At 34.4% G+C, this 22,894-nt stretch overlaps 1 long non-coding RNA gene across 1 annotated transcript; it reads right to left on the bottom strand.

The window, feature by feature from the left end:
• Positions 1-14,062: 14,062 nt before the first annotated feature.
• LOC119467935 lies at positions 14,063-22,529 on the bottom strand. The gene is made up of 2 exons (XR_005196563.1): positions 22,241-22,529; positions 14,063-14,705 (listed from the first exon to the last, which is right to left on the bottom strand). It is a non-coding gene; the product is annotated as an uncharacterized LOC119467935 (long non-coding RNA).
• Positions 22,530-22,894: the final 365 nt, after the last annotated feature.

Below are 22,894 nucleotides of genomic sequence, written 5' to 3'. Positions count from 1 at the left end.
ATTGGTTAAAGTTGTTCAGAATATTGCCTTATTTCCCTTCTTAGTATCTGTAGAATCTACATTAATATCTCTTTTTCAATCTGATATTAATAGCTATTTCTGTACTTTTTTCTATGGTTAATGAAACTAGAGGTTTATCAATTTTATTGATCTTAAAGAACCTGCTTTTGGTTTTACTGATATTTCTGTTGTCTTTCTGGTTGTCTTTCTCATTGACTATTTTCCCCTCTACTCTGTAGTATTTTTTTCTGCTTTTTTTGCACATCATTTTCTCACTTCAATAGGATTCTTAATGTGAACACAGAGATTGTTAATTTGAAACTTTTCTTCTTTTTCCACATAAATACAGTTTTAGTGCTATAAGTTTTCCTCTAATTAATGCCTCTCCTGTGTTCTATAATTTTGCTATGTTTTTATTTGCATTCATTCCTGCTATCTTGGTAAAGGTTCCTGTGAACTTGAAAAGAATATGTATTCTTTTGGCATTGAGTAAATTAGGTGAAGTTGATAAGCAGCCTTATTCAAGTCCTCAATATTATTGATGTTTGGCCTACTTGTTCTATCTATCAAAAGAGGACATTGAAATCTCTTGCTGTAACTGAATTTTATTTCTTTCCTTGAAGTACTATTAGGTTCTACTCTATGTATATTTTGGTATATATTTCTTTATCCCCATTTATTGATGCATTTATTATTATGAAACGATGCTTTTTATCCCTGTTAATATTCTTTGACCTGAAACCTACTTTGTCTGATATTAATATTACCACTCCTGTTTTCTTTTATCTTTTTTCCATTCTTTTGCTATTATCTATTCATGTGTTTATCTTTAAAGTGTGTTTATTGTGGGCATTGTACAGTTAAATCTTGTTTTTTTAATCTAATCTTGTTTTTTTTATCTAAGCCTCTGACTTTCATTTGGGCTGTTTAGACCATTTACATTTAATGTGATCATCACTATGGTTGGGCTTATTTGTTTCATCCGTTCTTTGTTCTTCTTTTCCTCTTTTTCTGTCTTCTTTTAGGTTGAGCATTTTTTATGTCTCCATTTTATCTTCTTTGTTGAGTTTATTTTCTATAACTATTGTCTAATTTTAGAGGTTTATTATATACAACTTTATCACAGTCTACCTTCAAGTAATATTACGTATGTTATAAATGCTAAAATGCTTTATTTTTTTGCTTTAAACAATTGGTTAACTTTTATTGGTATTTAGATTATGAAAAATTTCTTGGATATTAACCAACAAAATTGCCATCTTTAGTATTCTTCATTCTTTTGTGCAGATTCCAAATTTCCATCTGGCATCATTTTCTTCTGTCTAAAGAACTTCTTTCATATTTTCTGTGGTGTTGGTCTGTTGCTGATGAATTCTTTCCGCTTTTGAATATCTGAAAAAGCCTTTATTTTGCCTTTATTTTTGAAAACTTATTCCCCCTCTACTCTAAAAATAGAAGTTTGTGGTGATAGTTTTTCTTTCATTGCCTTGAAAGCGTTGCTCCATTCTCTTCTGACTTGCATGTTTCTGACAAGAAACCTTCTGTCATCATTATATTTTTCCTCTGTATGTCATGTGTTTTATTTTTCTCTGGTTGCTCTTTTTTTTTTATTGTACTTTAGGTTCTGGGGTACATGTGTAGATCATGCAGGATTGTTGCACAGGTACACACATAACAGTGTGGCTTGCTGCCTCCATTCCCCCATCACCCATATCTGGCATTTCTCCCCGTGTTATTCCTCCCCGACTTCCCCACCCAACTGCTGTCCATCCCTTAGCCCCCCCGAACAGACCCCAGTGTGTGATGCTCCCCTCCCTGTGTCCATGTGTTCCCATTGTTCAACACCCACCTATGAGTGAGAACATGCAGTGTTTGATTTTCTGTTCTTGTGTCAGTTTGCTGAGAATGATGGTTTCCAGATTCATCCATATCCCTACAAAGGACACGAATTCATCGTTTTTTATGGCTGCATAGTATTCCATGGTGTATATGTGCCACATTTTCCTTGTCCAGTCTATCATTGATGGGCATTTGGGTTGATTCCAGGTCTTTGCTATTGTAAACAATGCCTCTGTGAACATACGTGTGCATGTATCTTTATAATAGAATGATTTCTAATCCTTTGGGTATATACCCAGTAGTGGAATTGCTGGGCTCTTATCAGTGGTTTTAATCAATTTTTTTTATATGCTTTAGTGTAGTTTTCTTGCTTTTTATTTATTTATTTTTTTGATTTGGGATACCCTTAGCTTGTTGAATCTCTGAATTTATAGTTTTCATTATATTTGAAAATTTTTCAATTATTATTTCTTTGAATATTTTTAAAGCTATTCCTTACCTTACTGATTCTCTGTTCCTTTATTTTCAGTCTTTTGCCATGTTTAATTTTGGATAAGTTCTTTTGCATTTAAGTTCACTAATCTCTTCTTACACCCAAGATCATTAATCTTTTTTGCAATGTCTAATCTGTTGTTAATGACATGAGATATATTTATATATGTGTGTGTATTGCTAATTAATCATTTTTTTCTTTAGTTTATTGAACATATAATAGCCATTTTTATTACCATGCCTGCTAATTTTCTTATGTATTAGTATGTCTGGGCTGGTTTTGATTGGTTGATTTTTTTTCCTTGTTATAGGTTCTATTTTTCTAATTCTTGCCTGCCTGATAATTTATGATTAGGTGTTAGGCATTAAAAATTTTGCCTTTTTGAGTGCTATGTATTTTTATATTTCTACACACATTCTTGAGCTTTGTTATAGGATGCAGTGGAGTTACTTGGAAAAAAATTGAATTATTTTGGGTTTCGCATCTGAGCTTTGTTAGATGAGACCAGAGCAGTGTTAGTCTATGGATAATTTCCCCATTACTGGGGCAAAAGGCTTTTGATTACCCTACTGGATGCCCTGTGAATTATGAAATTTCTTATACTCTAGCTATTGGGAATAGGAACTACCCCTACTCCCGTGTAACTGCCTGGGATTGTTCTCCCTAATCTTTTTGTGAGGTTGTTTCTCTGCCCTCAAGTGCTTCCCTTCTAAGCATATATTAAACACTAATCAGTAATAAGCTGAAGACTAAATGTGGATTTTCTGAAGATGTCTGGAATTCTCTGTGCCATTGTCTCCTTAACAGTATTTTATGCGTTGAGAACTCTAGCTGCTTTTGTCTCTCCAGAATACCAGTTCTACCTCCTCAGTTGTGGAGATCTGGGGGTTCTGCCTTGGTTTCCCCTTGCTGAATAGTAGTCTGGGTCCTCTCTTAAGATAGTAAGTTGGAGCAGATTTAAGGATTATCTTATTTATTTCTCATTTCTCAGTAATCATTGTTTTTCATTGTCTGATGACTGATGTGTTAAACTGTTATTTATACACTTTGTCCTGCGCTCAGTTCTTTCAGGTAAGAAGGCAAATGTGGAACCTCTTATGTCTTGGCTGGAAATGAAGGTGCTTCTCTGCCATTAGGTTATAATTCTTTTCTAGTTTGGTTGCTGCTACTAAAAATGGATTTCTCCCATGCCATTTTTTTCATTGTTTGTCTTTTTCATTGCATTAGTTTTGGGGAGGGATGTTCTATGACTAGGCTTCATGTAGTTATCTTTTCTCTGTTTATTAGACATGTAGATTTTCTTTTCTGTGATTAATGACTTTCATGTTCTTTCTTATTTTTCTGTGGGCATCTCTGTGCATTCATTATAGGTTTCTCTGAGATCTTAAATATCAGCATACATGCTCTTTATATGTCGTATTTATACCAACCATTTGTTCCAATTTGTTTGCATTTTAATCTTGGTGATGATTTCTTTTGAAGTAAAAGAACATTTCATTTTATGTAGTCAAGAGTCTTTTTTATAAAGTCCTTTCATAACTAGAGAATGATATTTACCTCTATTGTTCTATATTTTTTATGGCTTCATTTTTGTTTTTTAGCTATTTCTAGATTTTTTAGAAATTTGATTCTTCACATAAGGTATAAATAGGGATTTAATTTTTTCTCTAAATATTCTCCTAGAACTATTTATTAAATATTCCCCCTTTTGATACATATCTGTAGCATTCCCTTTATCATATTAAAATTTGTGTCTATTACTGAGTTCTATTCCACTTATTCATATATTTATTCCTACACTATTTAATTACTATGTTATATTGGATATTTTGTTGTACCAAGGGCCCCATTTTTACTATTTTACATGAATTTAAAATTTATTCTCATACAAAATAATATTTGCTCATCACGTAATAATTAAACCATGAACACTAGCACAAAGAACACAGAGCATCTATGAGCCAACCAAAATTAATATCTGAGTGTGTAGTCTTCTTGCTCTTTGTTTATATATGTAGTTTTAAACATTTTATAAAAATCAAACCACATTCTTTTGTAATTTCTTTCTTTTCCTACTTTTATTAAGCATATTTTCTTTAAATAGTGTATTATAATATTTTTAATGGTTAAAGGATATTTTGTTGCATAGATGTATGACAATTTAATCAATCCACTCTCCTCTCTTTTGGTAAACTTTTTATTATAGGAAAACATCTTTCAAAAAAGTTTGTAAATTTTACATGGGGAACTTGTGTTTTCACAGTGAACACAGTTTCCAGATCAAGAAGCAAGGCATTATTAGCACTCTGAAAGTCTTCTTATAAATCACCTCCCACCTGAAATAACCACTCTATACCACAGAGTCATAGTCATTCTAACATCATAGATTAGTTATTCCTGTTTTAGAACATTACATAAAGGAAATCATATCATGTATACTCATGTGTCTGGCCTTTTTTTCTTAATATTATATTTGTCATCCATTTGGTTGCATGTATTAATAGTTCTTAATAGTTAATAGTTCTTAATGCATGTTAGGTTTCAGGGTTATTATAATCATATGTCTAACTGTACAAGAAACTGCTCTATTTCTATCTAGAATGAATGAGTATTCTTTACATATTCTGGATATACGTGATCTGTAAATATTTTCTCCTGACCTATGGCTTGACTGCTCATTCTCTTAACAGTGTCTTTCACAGAGTAGAAGTTTTTTTATTTGGAAATAATAAAACATCAACTTTTCTTTGTGAAGTATGCTTTTAGAGTTGTATTTAGTAACTCATCACCTAACCCATCACAAGGCTTTCTCTTAAGTTTTCTTCTAGAAGTTTTATATTTTTATATTTTACATTTGCCTATGGCCCAAAGAATAGGCATATTTATAGTTAAAAGCAGTACAATAGAAAAGCCTTATGAAAGGTTTTACTAGTTTACACTTTCACAAGCAGTATCTGATAACATTTTCACAACCACCACCATGCTGCATATTACCCTGTTTTTAAATCTTTGCATCTTAATTTTTTAAAAATGGTAATTAAAAAAAATAGTTTTGTTGTTAATGATTTTCAATACTTTTCATGTATGACTTTTGTAGTTTTAAAATTATATCTTGTGTGTACAGTTCATTTCTTTCCTGTTATAGTGTTCATCATCTTCTTTAAAAAATTATAGTTGTAGAAATATTAAGGTTTTTTTTGGCTTAAGTGCATGTAACAGAAACAAGATTGTATGGAGTGACCAAATAAGAGTATTTTTTTCTCACATAACAAGTTCACCAACGGCATTTCAGGCCTGGTGCAGGCACTAAGGGAAGTAGACTGTTCTCTAAATGCTTCACTCTTACTAGTGTGTGACTTCTATTTTCTTATGGTTAAAGATGGCCGTTAACCCTGCAGGCATCAATTTGAGATATCCAAAAGGAAGGCAGAAAGACTCAATGGCAAAAGGCACATGCCAACTTATACCCTTCCTTTCCATAAGGAAAACATGGCTTTCCTTGAAGCCCCATCTAGGGAATTTTGCTTACGTCTCATCGACCAAACATGGTTTAAGAGACATCTAACTACAACAGTAAATAATTGGCATGTTACTGCCTCAAACACAATATGGGATCTTGAAGCAAAGAAGCAGCAGAAACTAGATACAGGACAGGCATTCACATTAGCAAAGTCTATTATAAGAGTATGTTGCTATTTGTCAGTCACACAAGTTAAATTAAGATTTTTTTTTTCCAATTCTTTTTCCATTACTTTTCTTGTGTGTGGATTTTTAATATGAAAGTCTTACATTAATGATTTTTTAAAATGGTATCTGTTTTGGTAATTATGGTTAGAAATATCTTCTATAACCTAAAATCTACCTAATTTTTATATTATTATTGTCTTATTACAATTATATTTTTAATATTGAGAGTTTGACTAGAATTACATTAAAGCAAATTATATTAAATTATACTAAACCAATTAAGAATTTATACCTCTTTGTATCTATAATACCTCTAATAGCCAGTAATATCTATAGTATCTACAATGACCAATAACATCTAAATTTACCGTATACAGGTATATTTTACCCTCTTGCTTGGCTATGCTTTACCATCTTATTCATATAGATTTTACATATACCATTAATGTTGCTCCTATATATTTTATATTGTATGATTCGATTTTGTTTTGTCTATTATATGAAGAATGCTGCTTATTATAATTATGTATTATTTTCTAACTGATTATTACTGGTTGATTGTAACATTCTATATATAATACATTATACATAGGTATATGTATACATGTGTATGTATATATATATACAAATATATATATTTTGTCTTCTTCACAGCCATTTTTCATAACTTTCTTATTCTAATTTTTTTGATTGATTTCCTGGGTATATAATTTTATTTTCTGCAATTATTTGTACTCTTGGTACTTTCTTCCAATTTCTTAATGTGTTTTTCAGAACCTCCAGAACATCATTGTTTGTTCTGAACTTTAATAAGATTGACCCAGTATTTCAGCATTAAGTGTGATTTTTGGCTGCCAGTAGAAATATATCTTTACAATATTAGAAAAAGGTACTCCTAGTGCTAATTTTTGCATATAGATTTTGTTTTTATTCACTGTACACCATGCCATCAGCTGACTGCAGCAGGCAATTTTGTTTCCTTTGAGGCTCAAATTTTAATCTAGTTTTCCACTGCTAAGTGTATCCTGAGGTGCCAAGTTGGTTTTATATGGTCCTTGAGCTCAGTACATGTGGTATCAAATTGTCAAAGGAATAATTGAAAACCAAGTGTTGGCTATGCTTACTCTTCACCTAGATGCAACTCCTGATTTCAAGGTGACGTAAAATTATAGGTGAACACTGTTTAATTTTATTTTTTAACAGGAACTGAGATCTTTACAGTTGAAACCTATAAACCTATAACTTAATCTAATGAGAAATATCTATTTTATGTTACTTCATTCATACACACAATACACACACATGCACATGCTCACAAAATACCTCACAGATGCTAAATGCAAATAAATACTTTAAAAAAATCCACATTTGTACTGGAAAAGTTTAGGCTATTGGGGCTTTCCAGGCTCAGAACACTGAGTGCAAGTCACTGACAGGTCTTTACTGTGTGTATCCACATGCCAGTTACTGAGCTTCTGTGCTTCCCTTACATATTATTTTGATCAATTTAATTAGATCTTCTTTTCTCTTCTGAAACTGTTTTGTTCTTTGTCTAAGTCATAGTGCCTGTTATGCTAATCATTTTAAGGAAACATTAAACAGGAACCTTTTGTGATATCTGAAAAAAAAAGCCAGAACATTCTTACACTCACTGGAGGAAACAGTTTTTTCCTTTATCATTTAAATTACCACAGTTGTTCTAATACCAGATCTATTTTTAAAGCTATTGCATTTATTCACCAAATCTTATTGATAAATAATAAGGTAATAGAAACAATAGATAATAATATGATGAATATGTCATAGTTCATGTTCTTAAGGTGCTGATAGTCTGAAAGAGGAAATGTTTAAAGAAAATAATTCAGGTCAGTGTGTGGTTTATGCTATGACCTGATATTATGGGGGTATAGACATTGGACATCTAAATCAGACTCTAGTTTAAGTAAATTCACTAGTAACAGTGCATATTTGTTCTCCCTTTCTTTCACTGTAATAGAATTTTTTGTTAAATACATGACCACTCAGCTATAGACTATGTTTCATCTAGTCATAGATATATGACTAAGTTACAGTCAACAGAATGTAAAGGCAGGGGAATGGAAGTGATATGTACCACTTTTGGATCACGACCCCCCTTCCTTTCTTTCTCCACCTGACTTCCTAGAATGTGAATGCTGTGAGGAGCCATCTTGAACCATACAAAAGAGAGCAATGTCCTAGGAATAATGGAGCAATAAAAGAGAACATAAAACCTAACACAATAAAAACACTAGAAGAAAACATATGCAAAACCATCCAGAACATAGGCATAGGCAAGGTCTTCGTGACTAAAACACCAAAAGCAATGACAACAAAAGCCGAGATAGACAAATGGGATCTAATTAAAATTCAGAGATTCTGTACAGCAAAAGAAACCATCATTAGAGTGAATTGGCAACCAACAGAATGGGAAAAAATTTTTGAAATCTACCCATCTGACAAAGGACTAATATCCAGAATCTACAAAGAACTAAAACAGTTATACAAGAAAAAGACAAACAACCCCATTCAAAAGTGGGCAAAGGATATGAACAGACACTTTTCAAAAGAAAACATACATGAGGCCAAGAAACATATGAAAAAATTCTCATCATCATTTGTCATTAGAGAAATGCAAATCAAAACCACATTGAGATACCATCTCATGCCAGTTAGAATGACGATCATTAAAAAATCTGGAGACAACAGATGCTAGAGAGGATGTGGAGAAATAGGAACACTCCTACACAGTTGGTGGGGGTGTAAATTAGTTCAACCATTGTGGAAGACAGTGTGGCAATTTCTCAAGGATCTAGAAATAGGAATTCCATTTGACCCAGCAATCCCATTACTGGGTATATACCCAAAGAACTATAAATCTTTCTACTATAAAGAGACATGCACACGTATGTTCATTGCAGCCCTGTGTACAATAGCAAAGACCAGGAACCAACCCAAATGCCCATCAATGATAGACTGGACAAAAAAATGTGGCACATATACACCATGGAATACTACACAGCCATAAAAAATGATGAGTTCGTGTCCTTTGTAGGGACTTGGATGAATCTGGAAAACATCATTCTCAGCAAACTGACACAAGAACAGAAAACAAAACACCACATGTTCTCACTCATAGGTGGGTGTTGAAAAATCAAAACACGTGGACTCAGGGATAGGAGCATCACACACTGGGGGCAGTTGTGGAGGGGAGGTAGGGGAGGGACAGCGAAGGATGGGGAGGGTGGGGAGGGATAACATGGGGAGAAATGCTGGATGTAGTATACACGTAAAGTAAGAGAGAGAGAGAGAGAGAGAGAGAGAGAGAGAGAGAGATTAGCTTTCTGGCAACCTTATAAAAGAGGATCTTCCTCCTGCAGGCTACTAATGTGAAAGAGACACGTGTCTGTTTTGTTTAAAACACTGTTAATGTGGATCTCTACTATAATTGCTATATCTCTAAGTGAATGCAGTAAGCTTTCCCCAATCTATACTCTCTTTTCAGTGTATTTTGACCATATTCTCATGTTTAAAATTTCTTTATATTGATACCTTTGATCTGGTTCTCTTAATTCCTCTCAAATATTTGACCAGTTTTCTGTAAGACTCTTCTTACTATTTTTGATGCTAATGTAGAATTTCCCTAAAGCTTTTTTCTTGACCTTCTTATGTTTTTACTTTTTTCTCTTAGAATCCCAATGGTTTTAAATATCCCTTCTTGAAACTGATTTCTAAAACTTATTGCTATCCTGAAGTCCAGGCCTGCGCTATGCGCTCCTGTTCCAGATTTCTAACAGCTTGTAATAAATTTCTACTAACATGTCCTGCTTCCATTTCACATTCAGCATGTTATATTTAAATTCATGTTCTTTTCCAAATCAAACTCCCTTCTAGAGTTTGCTGTTTATGTTAATGATATAATTATTCTCCTAGTCATTTATACTTAAACCTTAGAATTGTCTTTGGTTTCTTCTCTCTTATCTGTCAACAAAATTTAAAATAGTGGACTACCTGATTTACTGCCTTTTTCAGTCCTGATCACCCACAATCCTGTCTATACAGATAGAGATACTGATTTCAGTATCTAAAACACCTTTAATTTTTTTGCAAAATCCCAATCAGAGTAGCTGGTTTTAGGTCACCTCTGCGAAAAACTGCAGTCTACGGTAGCTCAAGGTAATTCTGCTTCCAATTCCATTAACTTCCCTTACACAGACTGCAAACCTATGGAACTGACTCAGCTTCTCCCATTTCACTACTAAGTCCTTGCTCTTACATCTTCTTTCACATAATTTCTGGTTATCTAGCTCTCGGGTATACATATTCCCTTAAGCATTTGCCCATTTCTATTTTGAAGGTTATTATTTATACCCTTGTATTGGTCTGTAAATGTATTGTTACTTTTTCTCTCAGTTTCTGCCTTTCTCAAATATAATTGTTACAAAATGGTTAGACATAATATCTGAACAATTCAAGGGTTGGCTACTGGTTATTTTGCTATTAGTTTACTGAGCATGGAGTTTTTCAAGCCTCTTATGATAAGTGGATAAACTTGAGTTCAGCTCTTGAGTCAGAACTTGCAGTCCAACCATATACTAGCTTTCTTATCCCTTACCTGTAACCCTAACACCAAGCCCCAGTAGATTTTGTGTCAAAATAATTCCTTCCACCTGTACCTCCTTGTGAATACTCTCATTGCTGTCATCTTGGTCTAGGTAGTCATTATCGTGTCTTAGCTCTTTGCATTGTGCTTTGGGCATTATATTTCTATTTTCCATAGCTTTATCTTGAGAAACAGTGGCCTTCATGTTGCTTTTTCTTCATGAACCACTAGTTCTCATTTTCTTGTAAGAATAATGTACAGTCAAGACTCAAGTGCCTTTGTTAGCTTCTCTATCACTTCACCGTCAGTAATTCCCCCTTACATATCATCATCTCTAAGATCACTTCTCCAAAATACCTAGAAATGCCTAGACCTTTGCCATCTAGTCAAAGCCTGTTTTTGAGGCATAACACTTTTGTTAAGCTTTTTCAGATCCTTGAGACTCATAGTGATTACCCCCTACATGAGTTTTTATAGTGTAAGTTCCTTTCTAGCCAGAAAAATCTTTATTAGATCTTATATTCTTAAGGCACATCCTTCCCCGCTTGCCTCAACAAAAACCCTACAGATGTTACTCCATTGTACTGCTTAGTGTTGTGGTGTAGTTAGGGTTAGGCTAAATTTTCTTTCTTTGTAGATAATCTGATTGTTTTTTCAAAATTCATGAGAGTCTTTCTCTTGAAAGTATGAAATTCTAATAGGACTGGCCTAGATATAATATGCTTTTCTGTTAGTTTATGTCAAGGATGATATGAATTTTGATTTTTAGACCAAGGATTTTTTTTTAGAGCAAGAAAATTCCATGTGTGCAGTCTAGATGTGATTCAGTCATCACAGGAAGCCTCCATTCTAGCCTTGCAATAGCCTTGAGGCAGGATCTCAGCACAATGTATAGTCAAAGTACCAGCGAACAATATAAATTTTACCAACATTTTAATGGAGAGATAGAGGAAAATGGTTGTATTGGGAGATAAATCATTTTGCTCCCCAAATACCTGTTTGAGATTTCTTTTCCTGTCCTTCTCAGCTATGTTATTTTCCTGTTTCTAGCCTTTCCTTCCTCCCATGTTTTCTAATCCCCGTGTCTTTTACTATTTCTTTCCTTGAACAGAGGAATTTAGCTTCTCCTGACATTATTTATTATCCAACAAATCCAGAGTGCTTAATAACCGTACTTCTTACTAACCATCAGGGATTTTTAAATAACAATTTTTCCTACATATTTTTTCAATTACATTGAAGATTTTTCATGATGAGTAGTATTTCTTCTACTCTTGCTTTGTTTACTTTTTCAATAATTGTTAATATTTACAGGTTGATTTCCTAGTCCTGTCATTTGTCTTTTCTTTTTTTGTCTTTATTGCCTTTCTCTTCCAAGATAAAAAAAACACTTCTTGAATTTAATCTTAATTTTGAGTTTTCGTAGTGTTCAATCTGTTACTCATGATCTTTGTTCATAATCATTAATTTCTTCATTGAGCATGTCTATTATGTTTGGGTTGGTCATCAACATCAGGGTCTCAAAGTGTCACTCCATTACCTCAGTGCTGTTGCCCAAAGGCTCCTTAGACTGAAGCTTTGAGTTAAGGCATGTCAGGGATGGGGGAATATCATCCAAGATTCTTTTAACTTTCATCTTGAACATACCACATTCTCTTAATAGAGAGTCTTGGGTGTATCTTCATCAATCAGTTCTTTTGGTATGTATCTAGCAGAAATTATTTCAACTTTCAGACATGTAGATAGCTTTCACCTTTATTTTACAAAGTTGTTTCATCATTTGTATATTACATTATTTATTTCAGTTGAAATTTGACATGGGAAAAGGCAATTCTTTGGTAATTCTACCATTAATCCCTGAAGTATTGCAATTCTTTTGTTCCTGTGTGAGGTACAAAACACCATGTAATTTGATATGGTTTACTAAAAAGTAAACAAAATTTTCTAGTTTATAATATGGCTTTATTCTAATTTCTTAAGAAACTAAATTTATTGGCTAATTGTTATCAGAAAAAAAGCAAACAAGCTTTAACTGTATTAAAAGTAATTTTGTCACACAATTCTCACTTCTAAATGGGCAATCGAAAGAATCCCAACCAAGTCTCATTATGAAGCTACTTGACAATATTTTTCATCCTAACTTACCCTTGTAGGCCCATCAGAATGTAGCTCAATTTAAAAGTAACTAATACAAAGGGTGTTTTATTTTCTTTAAATGAATGGGATGACAGTGGGTTCATTGATAACAGATAAAAATAGCAGAATGTTTTTGCTTGCAAGTAATGGAAAATACAACAACATGCTTTATTAAATAAGGTAATATTCTGGCTTATGAAACTCGAGAGTCTAGTTTGATTTGATTGAAAGGTTTGATAAAGAGGACCATAATGTCATCAGGTCTCCAGATCCATTTCTCTATAGTTTTGATTCTGTACTCCTCCTTGTGTCAGTGTTACCCTCAGGCTGGGTTCCTTCATGATAATAAGAATCAACATCATGGTTCCAAGTCTCACAATCACACTCCACAGTTGCAGAAGGAATTTGAAAAGAGTACATTAGTTCCAGAAATGTAAGCAAAATTTTGAGGTTCACTCTAATTGGACTGGTTTGGATCACATGCCTGCTCCTGAACAATTATGATGAGCTGGCAAATGGATGGTGCTAATTGACCAGCCTGAGTCATATGAGTTGCAAGTGGCAAAATAAGGATCCTTAGAACTACATGAACCCCTAAATAGGATACTCAGGACTGTTTGAAAAGGAGGACTCAGTATCCACTATCCTTCCCAAAATGGTTTCGTCTATATATGGCACAAAACTTGGAGATTTTAATCAGAAACTTAAGAAATTTTAAATACATACATATATATCTATCTCAGGATAGAGTGCAGTGGCGTGATCTCAGCTCATTGCAGCCTCTGCCTCTCGGGTTTAAGCTATTCTTGTGCCTCAGCCTCCTGAGTAGCTGAGACTACAGGCACACACCACCATGCCCAGCTAATTTTTATACTTTTAGTAGAGATGGGGTTCCCCATCGTGGCCAGGCTGCTCTCAAATTCCTGACCTCAGGTGATCTGCCTGCCTTGGCCTCCCAAAGTGCTAGGATTACAGGTGTGAGCCACCACACCCAGCCCCAAAAATATTTTTAAAAGAAAATTATTAATGCTTACTATAATGACTTCTAAAGTTACAGTATGCTCCTGTTGAAGTTTGTCTACAGTTATGCCGCTAAATTTCCACAAATGAATAAGAACTGTTTGTCCAATTTTGTTAATTTGTTTGAAGCCACATAATAACATCTATCACTCTTCTACATTTTAATAATTTATCTGGTTTTTAACTGCACATTTGTGACCTTTCTCAAGTTCTTTATGAAAATAAGAGAAATAACAGGAAGTCTTATGTGTGTGTGTGTGTATATATATATGCATGAAAAACATTTTATTGTCCTTTCAATTGAAGTTGTTTATTACTTTAAACCACTTCAAGAGCTTATCAGTCAATTCTAAGGTTCCAAGCAGGTCTTCCTCCATGCTGTTTTTTTTGAACTGTGTAGTCAGCAATTCCCAGATTTGGCAATTGTAGTTATCAGATGAACTAGATTGAAGCTTTACAAAGCACAGCAGCTACTCAAGTTAAAGCTTCAGAGTGGGGATAGATCTTTTTGGTGCTAAAACCCAATACTCCTTGTTCATAAAAGCGTTTGGAACTGAAATAGTCTTGTTCCTTGCTTAAAATCCAGCGTTGAAAAAAGGCAAATGATTCAAAATGTTTCAGTGCTCTTAGACTGTATGTGGTTTTTAAGAAATATTTTTCTGGTAACTTGATTTTTGCCTGCAAAGAAATTAACAGATACAATACTAGTTCACTCCTTGCACAAGTCTGTCTTAGTAGATATGGAGGTGAGAAGCTTAAAAAAAAAAATGTGTTTTCAAGTGGGGATGGGTGAATGTAGTATTTGTGACCAGCTCAAGAGTGCACAAGTCTTCAAAATGAACCCCAAAATTCCTCACTGGCTTGGCTGTCATTCCTCTTTTATGATGATTAGTGCCAATTTCTATCATGCTGCATCAAATAAAGAAAACAAATAAGAATAAAATAATAATAATAACAAAAAGAGTACCACCCAGTGACATCTAGCTACTGCCTTTCCATTTGTCTTAGCAATTTGAAATTACACATTCATAACTTTTTTTTACATTTAAAACCTGGAGCATCACACACTGGGGTGTGTTGAGGGGCCAGGGGAGGGACAGTAGCAGGGGTGGGGAGGTTGGGGAGGGATAACATGGGGAGAAATGCCAGATGTAGGTGACAGGGGGATGGAGGCAGCAAACCACCTTGCCATGTGTGTACCTATGCAACAGTCCTGCATGATCTGCACATGTACCCCAGAACCTAAAGTACAATTAAAAAAAAAAAAACCTGAAGCATTGTAAGCATGGTGAAATTAGTTTTTTTTTTTTTTTTAAATTAAACAACTTGCATTAGTTTCCCCTTGCTGCTATATCAAATTAACACAAACTCAGTGGCTTAAACATTAAAAATGTCTTATGTTAAAGTTCTGGTGATCAAAAGGCTGACACAGCTATCACTGAGGTAAAACTAGGGTGTTAGCTGCATTCCTTTTGGAGGCTCCCGCACCAAGTCCATTTCCTTGCTTTCTCTAGTTTTTAGGAGCTGCCCACATTTCTTAACTTCCTTTCTCCATACTCCATCTTTGAAGCCGGCAACGTTGAGCCCAATCCTTTTCATGTTGCAGTCTGTGTCGTCCTCCCTCTTGTACTTCCCTCTTCCACTTTAAAGACCTTTGTAAATACATTGAGTAAACCGGATAATCCAGATCAATCTCTCTATTTCCACGTCAGCGGATTAGCAACCTTAATTCTATCTGCAATCTTTATTCCCCTTTGCCATGTAACTTAATATATTCATCGGTTCCAGGGGTTAGAATGTGGACATTTTTTGGGGGGAGCATTGTTTTTCCTGTCTTTAAATTCTTATCCAATATCTCCATCTCAGAAATAAATTGCTATCCCTTTGGTATATTCCTTTTAGGTCTTTTTCTTTGCACTGACCAAAATGCATTAATAGAAATACGTAATTCTGAACTTTTTTTTTTTTTTATTCCTCTGCATCTTGCTTTGATTTCACAGCATCTTAGAAAAAATATATTTGAATTCATACTTATTCATCTATGATTCATTTTAACTGCTGTATAATATAATATATTTACTTATGTTTTTCTCCCATTTTTGAAGACTACTATGAGGTTGGGAACTAACATTATTTGGGGTGCCACCTTTATCTTATTCTTTATTTACATACATGGTTCTGCTTCAGGATGATCTATTGTGCCTACTAATTTATTTGTTCCTATACAACTACTGTGTAATATTAATTTCATTAGTTTTAGAACTTGTAATGGCTAATTGGTATAGACAAATACCAATCTCTCTTACTTGTATTAAATGATTTTGTATTAAATGTATTAAAATGATTATGACTTTCCCTGTTCATTTTGAATTTAAAAAATTTTGTCAAAAGCCAAAAACTGTTATGGTATTTTGATTGGACTGGATTGAATTTATAAATTAATCCTGGGAATATTGATATCCTTCCAAAGGAATCTTTCTGTCTACAAATATATTTCCATTTATCAAATCCTTCTTTACATATTTCAGTAAAAGTTTTCAGTTTTGTTCATAAATGTTTTATACTTTTTCTATTAGGTTTATTCCTAGGTGGTTTCTGTTTGTGGTTTTTGTTGCTATTGTGAATAGGTTTGTCTGTTGATTCTCTTGTATTACCTAGGTTAATTCTTACATTGCCTGTAAAAATGGACAATTTTATCCCTTCTTTCCGGTAGGTATACTCGCAACTTCTGCATTTATTTATTCACCCCTTCCTGTTCCAGATCTTATTGCAATAGCTGGAGATTCTATTACAGTATTGAACAGTTGAATGACTGTGTTATCCTGATCTTATTCCTGGCTTTAATGCAATGCCTTTGGAGTTTCACTGTAAAAAAATGTTCACTGAAGTTTCTGATGGTTACCCTATATAGAGTTAAGAGGTTTGCTTTCCAGTCTTAGTTTACTAAACGTTTTAAAATATGCCTTGGGTGTTTGATTCTATCAATTGCTTTTTGAAAAAAATATATTTAAAAAAACCTAATATATAACAACTTAATGTATAACAAATATAAAATTATATAACAACTTAAATATGTAATTTAATTGATTTAAGTTGTTATATAATTTCTTTTTCAGTTTCTTAACATATATTATTACATGATAAATTTTGTAATGTTTAATTACTTTTGCATTTCTGGGATAAATCCTACCTGCCTATTCTTTATGATTATTTTGCTGACTGCATTAAATTTATTAACATTTGGTCTCAGAAGTTTACATGTGCTTTTATGATATTTGTCTTCCCTTATGCTGTCTTTCATCTAGTTTGGTAGCAGAATTATACTTGTCTCAGAAATGAGTTAAGGACTTAATATCACATCTTTCAGTTAATTATTTTATCTTATCTTTTGTTAACAATGAACTTTCTTAGAACTATTTTTCCTTCTAGTTTAAAAAGTTTTAAGTTTTATATTATCTTTTAACTTCAAGCAGACATGCCTGAATTTATATTTTCTACTAATGTTTAGAGTTAACAAATCTGTGTATCCTTTTTCTAAACTACTTAATACTTCATAAAGTATACCAAGCATACTTTAATTTATCTTTGCTGACCACGAAATCAACAAGATACCTGTGTCTATTTTCAAACAGTCTTCCTTCCTCCTATTATGAGGAATAAATTGCCAGTACTCCTATCCAGAGCCAAAGTGCCCCCTGCTAGGACCTGATGAAGTCCAGCTGCTTTGTTTCTGCAGTTGTCCTCTTCGCCTCCTACGTCATCAGGGTTGATCTTTTTTAGATCATTACTATAGTGTTGTATCTCTCATCTTTAAAAACATTCTTCCTTTAGCCCTCTCCCTACTTCTGCCTCATTTCTCTGCAACCTTTTACAAAACACTCCTTGAAAGAGTCATCCTTAACTGCCCCCTTCTTCTATCAAATCTGGCATTTGTTCCCACATTCTACCAAAATTGCTCTTGTCAGAATCTCCAGGGCTCATCACCAATGATACATATCCAAATACAAAGATCAGTTTTTGGTCCTCATTTTGTTTAACCTCTCATCAGCACTTGGCACAACTGGCAAATCTTCCTTTTTGAAACCCATTATTCACCTGCCTTACATGACATCACTAACCTTTTCTTGCCTATGGACTGCTTTTTCAAAATCTTTTTTGCTGGATTCTTTTTATCCTCCTAACTCCTAAATATTAGATACCTCGGCTCTGTCCTAAGGCCTTTTCTCTATCCACAGTCATTGCCTAAGAGATGCCTTAAAAGTCCCACAGTGTTAATTGCCATCTGTGTTCTGACAGCATCTAAATGTATCTTCAGCCCAGATCTACCCCTTTATCTCAGACTCACGATTCTAGTTGCTTACCTTCCAGTTGCGTACCTATCTAATTGTATGTATGTATATATATCTAACTATATGCATCCTATGTATATATATGCATCATATATATGTATCACATACATATATATATTTGGATGTCTAATGAGCATCTCCAGCTTAACATAACCAAAAGTAGAAGTGTAGTGCTATAATTTTAGAGGTGATAATACTGACCTCAATAGACATTTCATAACTTGGTAAAAATCCTCATCATGGAGCCATCATTTAAATCTACTTCCTTCTAACTGAAAGACTTTTATCTTTTCATTATGTCATAATCTTACGGATTGTAAATTTTATAACTTTAAACATATTCATGATGGATTTGTGGGATACAGTGGTTCTACAGGAGGTAGGGGAAGCAGTGGTGAGGAATGACCTCCACCACCTCTTATGATCAGAGACAAAGAGGAGTGTGCCTCCAGTTTGCATGTACTTACATTCTGCCTTGTGTGGGGTGCTGTGGTTTGAACGTTTATCTGCTCCAAAGCTCGTGTTGAAATTTATTGCCATTATAACAACATTAAGAGGTGGTGCCTTTAGGAAGTGATTAAGCCATGAGGGTTTTGCCTGCCTGGGTGGGTTTAATGCCATTACAAAAGGGGCAACCCTGACCCCCTATTGCTTCTTTGCCCTTCTGCCTTCATGTGAGAATGAAGCTTTTCTGTCCTCCAGAGGACATGGCAATTGAGGCACCATCTTGAAATCAGAATTACCACACCTGCCTGTACCTTGATATTGGACTTCCAGCTTCCAGAACTGTGAGCCTACAGATTACTGTTTATAAAGTATCCAGTCTGTGGAATATTCTGTTAATATATCTTTCTCAATAACATGGACATGTCAGTCACCTTTCATGTACATATGTGTGCGTGTGTGTGTGTGCACATGTGTGTGTGTGTGTGTGTGTGTGTGTGTAGTTTTGGAGTTTCCTCCAAAATTTGAACATGCATGTAGTGTTTAGATTTTTTCACACAAGAGACCTTCATTTGAGCATATCATTTAGCTAGTTAAGGAGCATCTACTCATCCTCAGTAAAGTGCTTACTGCCACAACCTGCCTGTATTGCAGCAATAGGCCCAGCTCCCTTTGAGTGTTAAAGGGTCAAGAAATGCTCATTAGCCAAGCGGGAGACAAAAGATCTCAGGATTGATGGAATGCTCCTATTCTGTAAATACAGGCTAAACTCAGCAGAACCATTTTAGCAACCACGCATTTCAATGAAAACCACATCCCTACTATCCTGACTTTGATATAGTTCATTCTTTTTATTTGAGGTAGTAATGTTCTACAGTCACCACAAACAACTGAATTAGCAAATAATGAACTATTGCTCATAGGGAAAATATAAGGTTAAGTTCCTGTGAGTTTCTGGTTGTAACATTTTTGCTGACTGAATTGCCATTTGCGTTATATAGAGTCGTTTGCCAGAGTCCTTGTAAAGCAAGCCAGTATAATCAGCATTGAAAAACTGCTCTTCCACATAACCCTTCACTGGTATCATATTTACCAGTTATTTTAAAAATTCTTCTCAGCTTCCTGTTCTGTGGAACCTGCCTTATCTGCAAGCTTAACCTTTTTTGACTTTGTATTGCCTTTTAAAACATCTGAGCCAGCCAACACTAGCTAAGAAGGGTTAAACGTTTTCCTGACCCTGGGTAATATGATCATAAATTTCTTTGGTTTTCAGCCTCACAACAATGTTGTCCACTTTGCTTTTTAAAAATAGGTTGTCATCTCATGAATCCACAAATTTAGCTACTTTTTCTCTTTTTTGTAATTTCATCATTCACTGTAGATATCACTTTAGCACTTCCAGCGTGGTTTCATATGCAGATGAGTGAATTTTCTATTTCTTTTTGTAGATGTCCTGTGTTGCTGATTCATTGTCACTGAATTCATGGCCAACAGTCCTATAACTTATGCCTGATTGAAGCTTATATGACACATACATTTTCTCCATAAGGCACATCACAGCCTTGCTACTCTGAGAAACATTAGACAGCAATCTAATACTGTGCTTGGAGGCTATTGTAAATATCAAAGCCACCAGCAAAAGTCACAACAATGTGAAAAGTGTGGCACTAAATAACCACAAAAAGGATACTTGCTTACAGTGTGAGAGCTGATACAGGAAAAGAGAGGATTTCTTTCTTCTACCTCAGCTGGAAATATGAAAGTCAGTTGACTCAAAGTTTTTACTAATCTGTGCATGCCCATGAATAACCATGGACACATCTTTGAGCGTTGGTTTGGCGGTTAGAAATAAATTTTAACAAGTTGGTGAATCTGCAACCATGGAATCTGTGAATCATGAGTGCAGGTCATAGCAAGGAAGTAATCTGGATTCTTTTCACACCAATGTGATTATTGTATGGACCCCTTTGCCATCGGCTCCGTTGTTCTTTGTGTATAAAATGTTCTTAGAGGATTGTTATGCAAGGTAACAAAGGTCAAATTTTCATCACATGGTGCACATTAAGGAAAAGTCTTTATTAGAAAACTTAGGACCTGAGAACCAGCATGAAGGGGAGTACAGATCCCTGTCTTCTCATCATCTTACAAAAAAGCAATCTGGGGCCAAGGGCAACATGTAGGAGAGTTATATTCAAGAGAAGAGGCCCCTGAAAGCAGTCTTATGAGTTGGACATGAGGTCATAGAGGGACAAACAAACAATTTGGGTGCCAAACAGTCTGAGTATAGATGGGAGCTATTTTCAGATTTCTGCAAAATTCAGCTGCCCAGCAGCTGAAGAACTTGAAGCCTGTGGAAAGTTTCAGACCCTTCAGCTGGGGGAAGAGTCACAAATCTGAGGATCTGAGTTCAAGTGTAGCCTTTCCCACTGAGAGGATGTAGGAATCTCAGATCTAGACAATGCAGAGTGAGCTTCTGTAGTTACTTTAAGTCATATTTTCTCATTGCACCATATGGTAGTTGAATTCTTTGTGTTCATTTTATTTTCAGATTGGAGAAAGTTCAGTTTTTTAATTTAAAAACTGTATTATCCATTTTGTCTTAATTTTTTTTTCTGGAGACCAGATTAAATTGATCTCAAGCCACATGATGAGAGAATATTGATATGGAATATTCTGTATTTGAAACTGCTATAAAGTACAGGATTATCTATGTTATCTATGTGTGTTACGTGTTGGTTATATAAATTATATGACTTCCTTTAAATATTGAAACTCATACAAATTGGTCTGTTCTACCCTTTCTGAAAGATAATTCTCTATTCAACTTGACAATCAGCTAAAGAAATCCTCAGTTAAAAAGTAGCCTAACCTAATTTTGTTTTACTATAAGTTTCTACCAGTTACTTTCCATAGCTTTCAATTTAAAGGTTTTAAATTTTTAATAGTTCAAAATTTTCAAAGAAATAACCCTTTTTTTGACTTGTAAATCTCTTTACAATCGTTTTATTACAGATGGTGAGGCACTGCCATAAGCCAGAGGCACATTCCATACGCTCTAAACCAAGATTCCAAAATATTCCATAAATGATTTTTTTTCCCAAAAACTTCAACTTTGAAGAACAATTATAAGAATCATTGCTAAACATGGAATGCCATGCAATTTTCTTGTATTACCCATTTTTATTACTCTTTATTCTGGTCAACCTTCTGAAAACAAACTTAAGCCAAACATACAAAAAATAAGGATTTAAAACATAAGTCAATTTATAACAACAGATCAAATATAATGGTGCATAAAAATGAAAAAATATATAACTTAATTCTTATAAGCATAGCCTAAATTCTAATCTCTCTTGTTTGTTTTACAAAGAGGTTTCAGAAATACTTGGTTATGTTTTACAGATGGAAATTCTATGTTTCCATTTAGGAGGAATGAAATCCTAAATATTAATTTGAATCCAGTTTACTGTCATTCTTTTGTAAACTCGCAGAATCTCATAAGGCTAGATTTTGTTATCTGTAAGGACAGATATTTAAGCCACACACATTAACAAAAATTTAAAAAGAGAGTTTAAAATTTTGTCTTCTAACTAGCACTGTACTAACAGTTTCAAAAATTTTCTACTTTAAAACACTTTATTTGCAACTAACCTTTTTTTAAGGTTGTTCCTTTGGAGAAGGTCAATAAAAGCACAGTGTTTCCCCACTCTCACCTCTTAAAACCTTTGGCTTCCCACCAGTTTCCCTTGTTGTCTTGTCTTTTTATTGCTGACAGTTCTCAGAGGTTCCTGTAATGTTCCTCTGGCAAGGCATGTCCCTTGTCGAAGAGGCAGGCTACCTTCTGAGGTGTCTTTTTATTTTTCTTTAGCTGCCCCTTCATTTTTGATATACTTAATTAGGGCAGCTCAATGATCCGGGTGCAAGGCCTGGGTAATCTGCTAGACATTCTGATCATCATCTTTGACTCATGCTGGGGTCACGATGGTACCCACAGAAGCAGCCGTGACATAGGCACAGCTTAGCTATTTGCCAGTTGTCATTGCTAACATACTACTATTTACAGCCACTCTTCTTGGGGACTAGGAAGGGAAACGGAAAGCTTTTTCCTTGTTTCGTCATTGAAAGTGGCATGGCATGGTATGACATGGCATGGCTACCATTTCTGACTTCTTTGTCATTTCCAAAACCAAAATGGTCTGAGCAGAGCTTACTGTGATGACGTGCTAGGTCTCTGCAAGTTTTCTTCTCTCCCTTGTTCTTTTTAGACTCTCTTATCACCTTGACCACACCTTGCTTATGAACCCT

The sequence above is a fragment of the Cebus imitator genome, unplaced genomic scaffold (assembly GCF_001604975.1).
Source record: "Cebus imitator isolate Cc_AM_T3 unplaced genomic scaffold, Cebus_imitator-1.0 Scaffold353, whole genome shotgun sequence".
In the NCBI taxonomy this organism is placed as follows: domain Eukaryota; kingdom Metazoa; phylum Chordata; class Mammalia; order Primates; family Cebidae; genus Cebus; species Cebus imitator.
The sequence above is the reverse complement of the archived record's forward strand: the minus strand, read 5'-3'. Positions and strand labels throughout refer to the sequence as shown.